We start from the raw sequence: 13,989 nt of genomic DNA, 5'->3' as shown, positions 1-13,989 counted from the left end.
TACAGTGGAATAAAAAGACAATATCAATGCCTCTTGCAAGAGCTGTGTAGTTCAGAGTGGTTTAAATTGACGTTTTTAATGCCCCTTGGAAGAGACGTGGAGGTCACAGTAGCTTAACAAGACGGTTTTAATGCCCCTTGGAAGAGTGATGGAGGTGACAGTCGAATAAAAAGACAATATCAATGACTCTTGGAAGAGCTGTGGAGTTCAGAGTGGTTTAACCAGACGGTTTTAATGCCCCTTGGAAAAGACGTGGAGGTCACAGTAGCTTAACAAAACTGTTTTAATGCCCCTTGGAAGAGTGGTGGAGGTCGCAGTGGATTAAAAAGACAATATCAATGCCCCTTAGAAGAGTGGTGGAGGTCGAAGTGGAATGAAAAGACAATATCAATTCCCCTTGGAAGAGATGTGGAGGTCGCAGTGGAATAAAAAGACAATATCAATGCCTCGTGGAAGAGACTTGGAGGTCACAGTAGCTTAACAATATGGTTTTAATGCCCCTTGGAAGAGAGGTGGAGGGCGCAGTGGAATAAAAAGACAATATCAATGCCCCTTGGAAGAGTGGTGGAGGTTACAGTGGAATAGAAAGACAATATAAATGACCCTTGGAAGAGTGGTGGAGGTCGCAGTGGAATAAAAAGACAATATTAATGCCCCTTGGAAGAGTGGTGGAGGTCGCAGTAAAATAAAAAGACAATATCAATGCCCCTGGGAAGAGTGATGGAGGTTACAGTGGAATAAAAAGACAATATCAATGCCCCTTGGAAGAGCTGTGGAGTTCACAGTGGTTTAACCAGAAGGTTTTAAGGCACCGTGGAATAGACGTGGAGGTCACAGTAGCTAAACAAGACGTTTTCAATGCTTCTTGGAAGAGTGATGGAGGTCGCAGTGGATTAAAAAGGCAAAATCAATGCCCCATTGATGAGTGGTGGAGGATACAGTGGAATAAAAAGACAATATCAATGCCCAGTGGAATAGACATGGAGGCAACAGCAGCTTAACAAGACAGTTTTAATGCCCCTTGGAAGAGTGGTGGAGGTCGCAGTGGAATAAAAAACAATATCAATGCCCCTTGGAAGAGTGGTGGAGGTAACAGTGGATTAAAAAGACAATATCAATACCCCTTGGAAGAGTGGTGGAGGTTATAGTGAAATAAAAAGACAATATCAATGCCTCTTGAAAGAGTTATGGAGTTCAGAGTGGTTTCACCAGATGGTTTTAATTCCCCTTGGAAGAGTGGTGGAGGTCGCAGTGCATTAAAAAGACAATATCAATACCCCTTGGAAGAATGGTGGAGGGTACAGTGGAATAAAAAGACAATATCAATGCCCCTTGGATGAGCTGAGGAGTTCAGAGTGGTTTAACCAGACGGTTTTAATGCCCCTTGGAAGAGATGTGGAGGTCACAGTAGCTTAACAAGACTGTTTTAATGCCTATTGGAAGAATGGTGGAGGTCGCAGTGGATTAAAAAGACAATATCAATGCACCTTAGAAGAGAGGTTGAAGTCGCAGTGGAATAAAAAGACAATATCAATGCCCCGTGGAATAGACATGGACGTGACAGTAGCTTAACAAGACGATTTTAATGCCTCTTGGAAGAGTGGTGGAGGTCGCAGTGGATTAAAAAGACAATATTAATGCCCCTTGGCAGAGTCTTGGAGGTAACAGTGGAAAAAAAAGACAATATCATTGCCCCTTGGAAGAGCTGTGGAGTTCAGAGTGGTTTAACCAGACGGTTTTAATGCCCCTTGGAAGAGACGTGGAGGTCACAGTAGCTTAACAAGACTGTTTTAATGCCCCTTGGAAGAGTGATGGAGGTGACAGTCGAATAAAAAGACAATATCAATGCCTCTTGGAAGAGCTGTGGAGTTCAGAGTGGTTTAGCCAGACGGTTTTAATGCCCCTTGGAAAAGACGTGGAGGTCACAGTAGCTTAACAAAACTGTTTTAATGCCCCTTGGAAGAGTGGTGGAGGTCGCAGTGGATTAAAAAGACAATATCAATGCCCCTTAGAAGAGTGGTGGAGGTCGAAGTGGAATGAAAAGACAATATCAATTCCCCTTGGAAGAGATGTGGAGGTCGCAGTGGAATAAAAAGACAATATCAATGCCTCGTGGAAGAGACTTGGAGGTCACAGTAGCTTAACAATATGGTTTTAATGCCCCTTGGAAGAGAGGTGGAGGTCGCAGTGGAATAAAAAGACAATATCAATGCCCCTTGGAAGAGTGGTGGAGGTTACAGTGGAATAAAAAGACAATATAAATAACCCTTGGAAGAGTGGTGGAGGTCGCAGTGGAATAAAAAGACAATATTAATGCCCCTTGGAAGAGTGGTGGAGGTCACAGTAAAAAAAAAAGACAATTTCAATGCCCCTTGGAAGAGTGGTGGAGGTTACAGTGGAATAAAAAGACAATATCAATGCCGCTTGGAAGAGCTCTGGAGTTCACAGTGGTTTAATCAGAAGGTTTCAAGGCACCGTGGAATAGACGTGGAGGTCACAGTAGCTAAACAAGATGGTTTTAATGCTTCTTGGAAGAGAGATGGAGGTCGCAGTGGATTAAAAAGACAAAATCAATGCCCCTTGGAAGAGTGGTGGAGGTTACAGTGGAATTAAAAGACAATATCAATGCCTCTTGCAAGAGCTGTGGAGTTCAGAGTGGTTTAAATTGAAGGTTTTAATGCCCCTTGGAAGAGACGTGGAGGTCACAGTAGCTTAAGAAGACGCTTTTAATGCCCCTTGGAAGATTGGTGGAGGTCGCAGTGGGTTAAAAAGACATTATCGATGCCCCTTGGAAGAGTGGTGGAGGTCGCAGTGGAATAAAAAGAAAATATCAATGCCCCTTAGAAGAGTGGTGGAGGTTACAGTGGAAAAAAAGACAATATCAATGCCCCGTGGAAGGGACGTGGAGGTCACAGTAGCTAAACAAGACGGTTTTAATGCCCATTGGAAGAGTGGTGGAGGTCGCAGTGGAATAAAAAGACAATATCAATGCACCGTGGAAGGGAAGTGGAGGTCACAGTAGCTTAACAAGACTGTTTTAATGCCCCTTGGAAGAGTGGTGGAGGTTGCAAGGGATTAAAAAGACAATAACAATGCCCATTGGAAGAGTGGTGGAGGTCGCAGTGGAATAAAAAGACAAAATCAATTCCCTTTGGAAGAGTGGTGTAGGTTACATTGGAATAAAAAGCCAATATCAATGCCCCTTGGAAGAGCTGTGGAGTTCAGAGTGGTTTAACCAGACGGTTTTAATGCCCCTTGGAAGAGACGTGGAGGTCAAATTAGCTTAACAAGACTGTTATAATGGCCCTTGGAAGAGTGGTGGAGGTCGCAGTGGATTAAAAAGACAATATCAATGCCCCTTAGAAGAGAGGTGGAAGTCACAGTGGAATAAAAAGACAATGTCTATGCCCCATGGAAGAGTTGTGGAGGTCACTGTAGCTTAACAAGATGGTCTTAATGTCCCTTGGAAGAGTGGTGGAGGTCGCAGTGGAATAAATAGACAATGTCAATGCCCCTTGGAAGAGTGGTGGAGGTTAGAGTGGAATAAAAAGACAATACCAGTACTCCTTATAAGAACTGTGGAGTTCAGAGTGGTTTAAATTGATGGTTTTAATGCCCCATGGAAGAGACGTGGAGGTCACAGTAGCTTAACAAGACGGTTTTAATGCCCCTTGGAAGAGTGGTGGAGGTGACAATCGAATAAAAAGACAATATCAATGCCTCTTGGAAGAGCTGTGGAGTTCAGAGTGGTTTAACCAGACGGTTTTAATGCCCCTTGGAAAAGACGTGGAGGTCACAGTAGCTTGACAAAACTGTTTTAATGCCCCTTGGAAGAGTGGTGGAGGTCGCAGTGGATTAAAAAGACAATATCAATGCCCCTTACAAGAGTGGTGGAGGTCGCAGTGGAATGAAAAGACAATATCAATTCCCCTTGGAAGAGATGTGGAGGTCGCAGTGGAATGAAAAGACAATATCAATGCCTCGTGGAAGAGACTTGGAGGTCACAGTAGCTTAACAAGATGGTTTTAATGCACCTTGGAAGAGAGGTGGAGGTCGCAGTGGAATAAAAAGACAATTTCAATGCCCCTTGGTGTTAGAACCTTGCTGTTAGGTTTTTTTTCCTTTGCTGGTCACATGACCTTGTTGGCCTATTTAATCCTGCTCCGCCCTTCTGGCTTTGCTGGACTTCATTGTATATCTACTTTCTAGCTAGCCTGTTCTCTGTATCTGACTCTGTTAGTTTGCTTGGTCTACGGACCTCTATGTTCTATCTATTTTGTTTGTTCTTCTGTCTGCTACTATTTCTGTTAGGAGGTGTCCCATATTCCTCCCAGTCCTTAGTACTTGTAGGGATTCCCTCCCCACATCTATAGGTCTCCGTACAGACTAGATTAGGACTTTAGCATGTCTGATCGCAGAATCAGGTTCCCTGTTACATCGTAGGGATTCAGCTGAGTCTTATAGTAGGGACAGATCTCCTCTCTTTCCTTAGCTTTGGTAGCAGAACATAACAGTAAGTCCAGCCTGCAAATTCTCTAAGGAAAGATTTTTTTTTGTTCCATCATGGTGTCGGTTCAGGATTTGGCTAAACACCTGCAGGGACTCTCTCTGGAAGTGGCCGAGCTCCATCAGCACGTGAGTAACTGTCCTGGAGCATATTTCTTGGAGCCTAAGGTATGTTTGCCGGATTTATTTTTCGGTGAACATCGAGAATTTTTTTCATTTAAAAATGCTTGCTTATTGTATTTTCGTTTGAGACCCAAGTCCTCTGGGGATGAATCCCAGCGCGTAGGGTTCATAATGTCACTTTTGCGCAAAGAGCCTCAGGAGTGGGCCTTTTCTTTGCAACCTAGTGATACATGCTTCAGATCAGTGGATAGTTTTTTTTTCTGCTTTAGGACTATTATATGATGATCCTGACCGTGTCGCATCAGCTGAGACTGAGTTGAGACGTTTAAAACAAGGATCAGGTAATGTAGAAAAATATTGTACACATTTTCGTCGTTGGTCCACTCAAACAGGGTGGAACGATTCTGCTCTGAAAAGTCTATTTCTTGCTGGGCTCAGTGAAAGGGTTAAAGACCTGCTAATTGCTTATCCTACACCTGAGGATTTGCAACAGGCTATGCAATTAGCTATACGGGTGGATAGGAGACTGCGTGCTAGGGTTAATGAGAGCAAATCCTCTGCTATGTCAGTTTCTGGTTATGATAATGTGTGTACTAACAGTGGTGAACCGATGGAGATTGGATCGGTGGCACCTCGCTCTCAAGAAAAAGATCGTCGTTTTTCAGAAGGCTTGTGTTTCTATTGCGGGAAATCTGGTCATTTGATTAAAGGCTGTGAGCTTCGTATAAAGAAAGAAAAAAAAATGGTCAGTCACGCCCGTATTGCCTGTTTAAATTCCAAGGGTATATTTTTAGCTGCTTCCACGATTGCTCAGGAAAAATTAATGGAATTTCGGGTGTTTGTTGATTGCGGGTCTACACTGAATGTAATTGATGGGGGATTCGTGGAAAAACTCAATTTAAAACCTGAACCTTTATCATCCCCCATTGCTGTGGTTTCTGTGGATGGCTCCCCTTTGAAGAATATTACTCTCAAGGTCAGTGAATTTCCTCTCACTATTAATGGTGTTCACCATGAGAAATTGGATTTGGTAGTGTTGAATAACTTGCCTTCTCCAGTAATATTGGGTTTGCCCTGGTTAAAATTTCACAATCCTGTACTGGATTGGTCTACCAGTGAAATTAAATCCTGGAGCCATAAATGTTATGACAAGTGTTGTAACGGGCGTATTGCAGCTTTGGATAGGGGAGAATTGCCTGTTCCTATTCAGGATTTTTGGAGAGTTTTTTCTGAGAAAGAATCACAGGTTTTGCCTCCCCATAGAGACTATGATTGTTCTATTGAATTTGTCCCTGGAGCGACTCTTCCTAAAAGTCGTTTATTTAACCTTACTATTCCTGAGAGGAAGGCTTTGGAGGAATACATACAGACAAGTTTGGCCGCCGGTCACATTAGGCCCTCTAAGTCTCCTGTGGCGGTTGGATTTTTTTTTGTAAAAAAAAAGGACGGCGGTTTACGTCCTTGTCTGGATTTCCGTGAGATTAACAAAATTACGGTACGCAATCCTTACCCACTGCCATTGATTCCTGATCTGTTTAACCAGTTATTGGGGGCCAAGTGGTTCTCTAAAATTGACCTTAAGGGGGCATACAACCTGTTGCGCATGAAGGAGGGTGATGAATGGAAGACTGCTTTTAACACTCCTGTGGGTCATTTTGAGAATCTGGTTATGCCTTTTGGTCTTACTAATGCTCCTGCATTTTTTCAGAATCTGATTAATGACATCCTTAGACCTTTGATTGGTAAAAATGTGGTTGTGTATTTGGATGACATTTTGATTTATTCGCCAGATCTGGAGTCTCATTGGCGGAGCGTGCGTGAGGTATTACAGTTATTAATGGACAATTCGCTTTTTGCTAAGCTGGAGAAATGTGAGTACGCTGTACAGAGAATTAGTTTTTTGGGCTACATTATCTCCAGCAAAGGTTTTGAGATGGATCCGGTTAAGGTTCAGGCTGTGCAGGAATGGCCTAGGCCTATTGGTTTGAAATCGATACAGAGGTTTTTGGGTTTCGCCAATTACTATAGAAAATTCATAAAAAATTTTTCTAGTATTGTCAAACCTCTGACTGATCTCACCAGGAAAGGTGCTGATGCGGTTCAGTGGTCTTCTGAGGCCATTGAAGCTTTTGTGTATCTCAAGGAGAGGTTCACCTCTGCTCCCATCCTTATGCAGCCTGATGTTACTAGGCCGTTTTTGGTTGAGGTTGATGCTTCCTCTGTGGGGGTTGGTGCAGTATTGTCTCAGGATAACGGGGATGGATTACATCCTTGTGCCTTTTTTTCCAAAAAATTTTCGGAGACTGAATTGAATTACGATATTGGTAATCGGGAATTATTGGCTATTAAACTCGCATTTGAACACTGGCGCCACTTCTTGGAAGGTGCGGAATTTCCCGTTCAGGTTCTTACGGATCATAAAAATCTGATATATCTTGATGCTGCCAAGCGCCTGAATGCCCGTCAGGCTAGGTGGGCACTGTTTTTCTCGCGGTTTAATTTCTCCGTTACTTACATCCCTGGTACTAAGAATGTTAAGGCGGATGCCTTGTCTCGCAGTTTTTCTCCCATAGTCGGTGCTGAGAAAGAGGAAAACATTTTACAAGAAGGTGTTGTGATAGCTGCTTTAGACTCCGTTTTGGAAGATGAGATTCTTAAAGCTCAGGAGAATGCCCCATCTAACACTCCTCATGGGAGGTTGTTTGTGCCTGGGACCTTTAGGAGAGATTTGTTTGTTGAGTGTCACGAATCTCGGTTGGCAGGTCATCCCGGAATCTCTGAGACCAAGAGACTGGTGGGTCGCAGTTTTTGGTGGCCTGGATGGCAGAAGGAAGTCATTAAGTGGGTGCGCCAATGTACTATATGTGCTAGATCCAAGTCCTCACATACTCCTGCTGCGGGGTTGCTTTGTCCTTTGGAGGTCCCCAGTGCTCCTTGGACACATTTGGCTATGGACTTTATAACTGACCTTCCCCCCTCTGAGGGTTTTACTGTCATCTGGGTGGTCGTGGACCGTTTTAGCAAGATGTGTCACTTGGTTCCCTTCGTCAAACTGCCCTGCGCTAAAACTCTCGCTAAGGCCTTTGTCAAGGAAATTGTCAGACTTCATGGCGTTCCTACTGACATTGTTTCTGATAGGGGTCCTCAGTTCGTGGCTCGTTTTTGGCGTGCCTTTTGTGACAGGTTGGGAATTCATTTGTCGTTTTCGTCCGGATACCATCCTGAATCTAATGGCCAGACAGAAAGGAAAAACCAGGATGTTGAGCAGTTCTTGCGTTGTTTTGTGGCAGACAATCAAGAGGGGTGGTCTGAGTTTCTGCCACTTGCCGAATTTGCTCTGAACAATCATACATCTTCTTCTTCTGGTTGTTCGCCTTTTTTTTGTTGTTCTGGGAGACATCCGTCGTTTGGGTCGTTCTCCAAGTTGGGATCTGCCGTGCCTGAGGAGGAGAATTTTTCCGGTGATTTGGAAAGAGTTTGGACGGATGTGCGTGGTAATCTTCAGGAGGCCAACAGAAAATCTAAAGACTACTTTGATAGGAAACGACAGGAGGTTTTGTTCGCTGTTGGTGACATGGTTTGGTTGTCCTCTAGGAATCTGCGGTTGAGGATTCCTTCTAAGAAATTGGGTCCCAAGTTTGTAGGGCCCTTTAAGGTGCTTCAGGTTGTCAACCAATCTGCTGTTAGGTTGGAGGTTCCTACCTCCTGGAGAATTAATCCGGTCTTTCATGTCTCTCTGTTAAAAAAAAGCTGTCGTGTCGGATGGTGACGCCTCTGCCTCTGTTCCTCCGGTGGTGGAGGACGGGGAATATGAAATTTCTCGCATCCTTGACTCTAGACGGTATAGAGGTAGTTTGCAGTATCTTGTGGCCTGGAAAGGTTTCGGACCCGAGGATAACTCTTGGGTGAGGTCAGATGATGTTTCCGCGTCCAGACTTATCAGAGCGTTTCACAGGAGATTTCCTGATAAGCCTGGTCCTAGGGGATCCGGAGGATCCTCTTAGAAGGGGGGGTACTGTTAGAACCTTGCTGTTAGTTTTTTTTTCCTTTGCTGGTCACATGACCTTGTTGGCCTATTTAATCCTGCTCCGCCCTTCTGGCTTTGCTGGACTTCATTGTATATCTACTTTCTAGCTAGCCTGTTCTCTGTATCTGACTCTGTTAGTTTGCTTGGTCTACGGACCTCTATGTTCTATCTATTTTGTTTGTTCTTCTGTCTGCTACTATTTCTGTTAGGAGGTGTCCCATATTCCTCCCAGTCCTTAGTACTTGTAGGGATTCCCTCCCCACATCTATAGGTCTCCGTACAGACTAGATTAGGACTTTAGCATGTCTGATCGCAGGATCAGGTTCCCTGTTACATCGTAGGGATTCAGCTGAGTCTTATAGTAGGGACAGATCTCCTCTCTTTCCTTAGCTTTGGTAGCAGAACATAACACTTGGAAGAGTGGTGGAGGTTACAGTGGAATAAAAAGACAATATCAATGCCCCTTGGAAGAGCTCTGGAGTTCACAGTGGTTCAACCAGAAGGTTTTAAGGCACCATGGAATAGACGTGGAAGTCACAGTAGCTAAACAAGACGGTTTTAATGCTTCTTGGAAGAGAGATGGAGGTCGCAGTGGATTAAAAAGACAAAATCAATGCCCCTTGGAAGAGTTGTGGAGGTTACAGTGGAATAAAAAGACAATATCAATGCCTCTTGCAAGAGCTGTGGAGTTCAGAGTGGTTTAAATTGAAGGTTTTAATGCCCCTTGGAAGAGACGTGGAGGTCACAGTAGCTTAAGAAGACGGTTTTAATACCTTTGGAAGAGTGGTGGAGGTTTTAGTGGGTTAAAAAGACATTATCGATGCCCCTTGGAAGAGTGGTGGAGGTCGCAGTGGAATAAAAAGAAAATATCAATGCCCCTTAGAAGAGTGGTGGAGGTTACAGTAGAAAAAAAGACAATATCAATGTTCCTTGGAAGAGGGGTGAAGGTCGCAGTGGAATAAAAAGACAATATCAATGTCTGTTGGAAGAGTGGTGGAGGTCGCAGTGGATTAAAAAGACAATATCAATGCCCCTTGGAAGAATGGTGGAGGTCGCAGTGGAATGAAAAGACAATATCAATGCCACGTGGAAGGGACGTGGGGGTCACAGTAGCTTAACAAGATGGTTTTAATGCCCCTTGGAAGAGTCGTAGAGGTTGCAGGGGATTAAAAAGACAATAACAATGCCCCTTGGAAGAGTGGTGGAGATCGCAGTGGAATAAAAAGACAAAATCAATTCCCCTTGGAAGAGTGGTGGAGGATACAGTGGAATAAAAAGACAATATCAATGCCTCTTGCAAGAGCTGTGAAGTTCAGAGTGGTTTAAATTGACGTTTTTAATGCCCCTTGGAAGAGACGTGGAGGTCACAGTAGCTTAACAAGACGGTTTTAATGCCCCTTGGAAGAGTGATGGAGGTGACAGTCGAATAAAAATACAATATCAATGACTCTTGGAAGAGCTGTGGAGTTCAGAGTGGTTTAACCAGACGGTTTTAATGCCCCTTGGAAAAGACGTGGAGGTCACAGTAGCTTAACAAAACTGTTTTAATGCCCCTTGGAAGAGTGGTGGAGGTCGCAGTGGATTAAAAAGACAATATCAATGCCCCTTAGAAGAGTGGTGGAGGTCGAAGTGGAATGAAAAGACAATATCAATTCCCCTTGGAAGAGATGTGGAGGTCGCAGTGGAATAAAAAGACAATATCAATGCCTCGTGGAAGAGACTTGGAGGTCACAGTAGCTTAACAATATGGTTTTAATGCCCCTTGGAAGAGAGGTGGAGGGCGCAGTGGAATAAAAAGACAATATCAATGCCCCTTGGAAGAGTGGTGGAGGTTACAGTGGAATAGAAAGACAATATAAATGACCCTTGGAAGAGTGGTGGAGGTCGCAGTGGAATAAAAAGACAATATTAATGCCCCTTGGAAGAGTGGTGGAAGTCGCAGTAAAATAAAAAGACAATATCAATGCCCCTGGGAAGAGTGATGGAGGTTACAGTGGAATAAAAAGACAATATCAATGCCCCTTGGAAGAGCTGTGGAGTTCACAGTGGTTTAACCAGAAGGTTTTAAGGCACCGTGGAATAGACGTGGAGGTCACAGTAGCTAAACAAGACGTTTTCAATGCTTCTTGGAAGAGTGATGGAGGTCGCAGTGGATTAAAAAGGCAAAATCAATGCCCCATTGATGAGTGGTGGAGGATACAGTGGAATAAAAAGACAATATCAATGCCCCGTGGAATAGACATGGAGGCAACAGCAGCTTAACAAGACAGTTTTAATGCCTCTTGGAAGAGTGGTGGAGGTCGCAGTGGAATAAAAAACAATATCAATGCCCCTTGGAAGAGTGGTGGAGGTAACAGTGGATTAAAAAGACAATATCAATACCCCTTGGAAGAGTGGTGGAGGTTATAGTGAAATAAAAAGACAATATCAATGCCTCTTGAAAGAGTTATGGAGTTCAGAGTGGTTTCACCAGATGGTTTTAATTCCCCTTGGAAGAGTGGTGGAGGTCGCAGTGCATTAAAAAGACAATATCAATACCCCTTGGAAGAATGGTGGAGGGTACAGTGGAATAAAAAGACAATATCAATGCCCCTTGGATGAGCTGAGGAGTTCAGAATGGTTTAACCAGACGGTTTTAATGCCCCTTGGAAGAGATGTGGAGGTCACAGTAGCTTAACAAGACTGTTTTAATGCCTATTGGAAGAATGGTGGAGGTCGCAGTGGATTAAAAAGACAATATCAATGCACCTTAGAAGAGAGGTTGAAGTCGCAGTGGAATAAAAAGACAATATCAATGCCCCGTGGAATAGACATGGACGTGACAGTAGCTTAACAAGACGATTTTAATGCCTCTTGGAAGAGTGGTGGAGGTCGCAGTGGATTAAAAAGACAATATTAATGCCCCTTGGCAGAGTCTTGGAGGTAACAGTGGAAAAAAAAGACAATATCATTGCCCCTTGGAAGAGCTGTGGAGTTCAGAGTGGTTTAACCAGACGGTTTTAATGCCCCTTGGAAGAGACGTGGTGGTCACAGTAGCTTAACAAGACTGTTTTAATGCCCTTGGTATAGTGGTGGAGGTCGCAGTGGATTAAAAAGACAATATCAATGCCCTTAGGAAGAGTGTTGGAGGTTACCGTGGAATAAAAGACAATATCAATGCCCCGTGGAAGAGTTGTGGAGTTCACTGTAGCTTAACAAGATGGTCTTAATGCCGCTTGGAAGAGGGGTGGAGGTCGCAGTGGAATAAAAAGACAAGGTCAATGCCCCTTGGAAGAGTGGTGGAGGTTAGAATGGAATAAATAGACAATACCAATGCTCCTTGGAAGAGCTGTAGATTTCAGAGTGGTTTAAATTGACGGTTTTAATGCCCCTTGGAAGAGACGTGGAGGTCACAGTGGATTAAAAAGACAATATCAATGCCCCTTGGAAGAGTGGTCGTGGTCGCAGTGGATTAAAAATACAATATCAATGCCCCTTGAAAGAGTGGTGGAGGTCGCAGTGGAATAAAAAGACAATATCAATGCCCCGTGGAAGGGACGAGTAGGTCACAGTAGCTTAACAAGACGGTTTTAATGCACCTTGGAAGAGAGGTGGAGGTCGCAGTTGATTAAAAAGACAATATCAATGCCAATTGGAAAAGTCGTGGAGATCGCAGTGGATTAAAAAGTCAATATCAATGCCACTTGGAAGAGTGGTGGAGGATACAGTCGAATAAAAAGAATATATCAATGCTCTTTGGAAGAACTGTGGAGTACAGAGTGGTTTAACCAGACGGTTTTATTGACCCTTGTAAGAGATGTAGAGGTCACAGTAGCTTATCAAGACTGTTTTAATGCCCCTTGGAAGAGTGGTGAAGGTCGCAGTGGTTTAAAAAGACAATATCACTGCCCCTTAGAAGAGTGGTGACGGTTACATTGGAATTAAAAGACAATATCAATGCCCCGTGGAATAGTCATGGAGGTTACAGCAGCTTAGCAAGATGGTTTTAATGCCCCTTGGGAGAGTGGTGGAAGTCGAAGTGGAATGAAAAGACAATATCAATGCCCCTTGGAAGAGTGCTGGAGATTACAATGGAATAAAAAGACAATATCAATGCCTCTTGCAAGAGCTGTGGAGTTCAGAGTGGTTTTGTTATGATCTGCTACAGGGACTAAGGAAAGACAGGAGAACTGTCCCTACAATAGAACTAAACTAGATCCCTACGATGTAACGGGGAACCTGATCCTGCGATCAGACCCGCTAAAGTCCTCGGCTAGTCTGAACGAAGACCTATAGATGTGAGGGAGGGATCCCTACAAGAACTAGGGACTGGGATAAGTTGGACACCTCCTAGCAGAAATAGTAGCAGTCAAAGACAAACACACAACAAAAAGCATAGAGGTCAGAAGACCTAGCAAAACTAACAGAGAGCGGCAACAGAGCACCAAGCTAGCTCAAGAGTAGTAAATACAATGAAGTCCAGCAAGACCAGGAGGGCGGAGCCGGAATAAATAGGCAAAAATGGTCATGTGACCAGCAAGCTAAAAAAAACCTAACAGGAGAGTTCTAACAGTACCCCCTCTTCTACGAGGATCCTCCGGATCCCCTAGGCCCAGGCTTACCAGGAAACCTCCTGTGAAACGCTCTGACAAGTCTGGAAGCAGAAACATCATCCGCCCTCACCCATGAGTTATCCTCAGGCCCGAAACCCTTCCAAGCGACGAGATACTGCAAACTCCCTCTATACCGTCTAGAATTTAGGATGCGGGAAATTTCATATTCCCCGTCCTCCACCACCGGAGGAACAGTGGCAGAGGCGTCACCATCAGACACATCAGCTTTTTTCAACAGAAAAACATGAAACACCGGGTTAATCTTCCAGGACGTAGGAACCTCCAACCTAACAGCAGATTGGTTAACTATCTGAAGCACCTTAAAGGGCCCTATGAACTTGGGACCCAATTTTTTAGAAGGAATCCTCAATCGCAGATTCTTAGAGAACAACCAAACCATGTCACCAACAGCAAACAAAACCTCTTGCCGTTTCCTATCAAAGTACCTCTTAGATTTTTTGTTAGCCTCCTGAAGATTACCACGCACATCCGTCCAAACTCTCTCCAAATCACCGGAAAAACTCTCCTCCTCAGGCACAGCCGAAACCAATTTGGAGAATGACCCAAAAGACGGATGTCTCCCAGAACAACAAAAAAAAGGCGAACACCCAGCAGAAGAGGATGTATGGTTGTTAAGAGCAAATTCAGCAAGTGGCAGAAACTCAGACCACCCCTCTTGATTGTCTGCCACAAAACAACGCAAGAACTGCTCAACATCCTGGTTCTTCCTTTCTGTCTGGC

Source organism: Phyllobates terribilis, unplaced genomic scaffold (assembly GCF_046119375.1).
Source record: "Phyllobates terribilis strain yellow unplaced genomic scaffold, ASM4611937v1 Scaffold_44__1_contigs__length_10104851, whole genome shotgun sequence".
In the NCBI taxonomy this organism is placed as follows: domain Eukaryota; kingdom Metazoa; phylum Chordata; class Amphibia; order Anura; family Dendrobatidae; genus Phyllobates; species Phyllobates terribilis.
Note: the sequence above shows the minus strand (reverse complement) of the source record.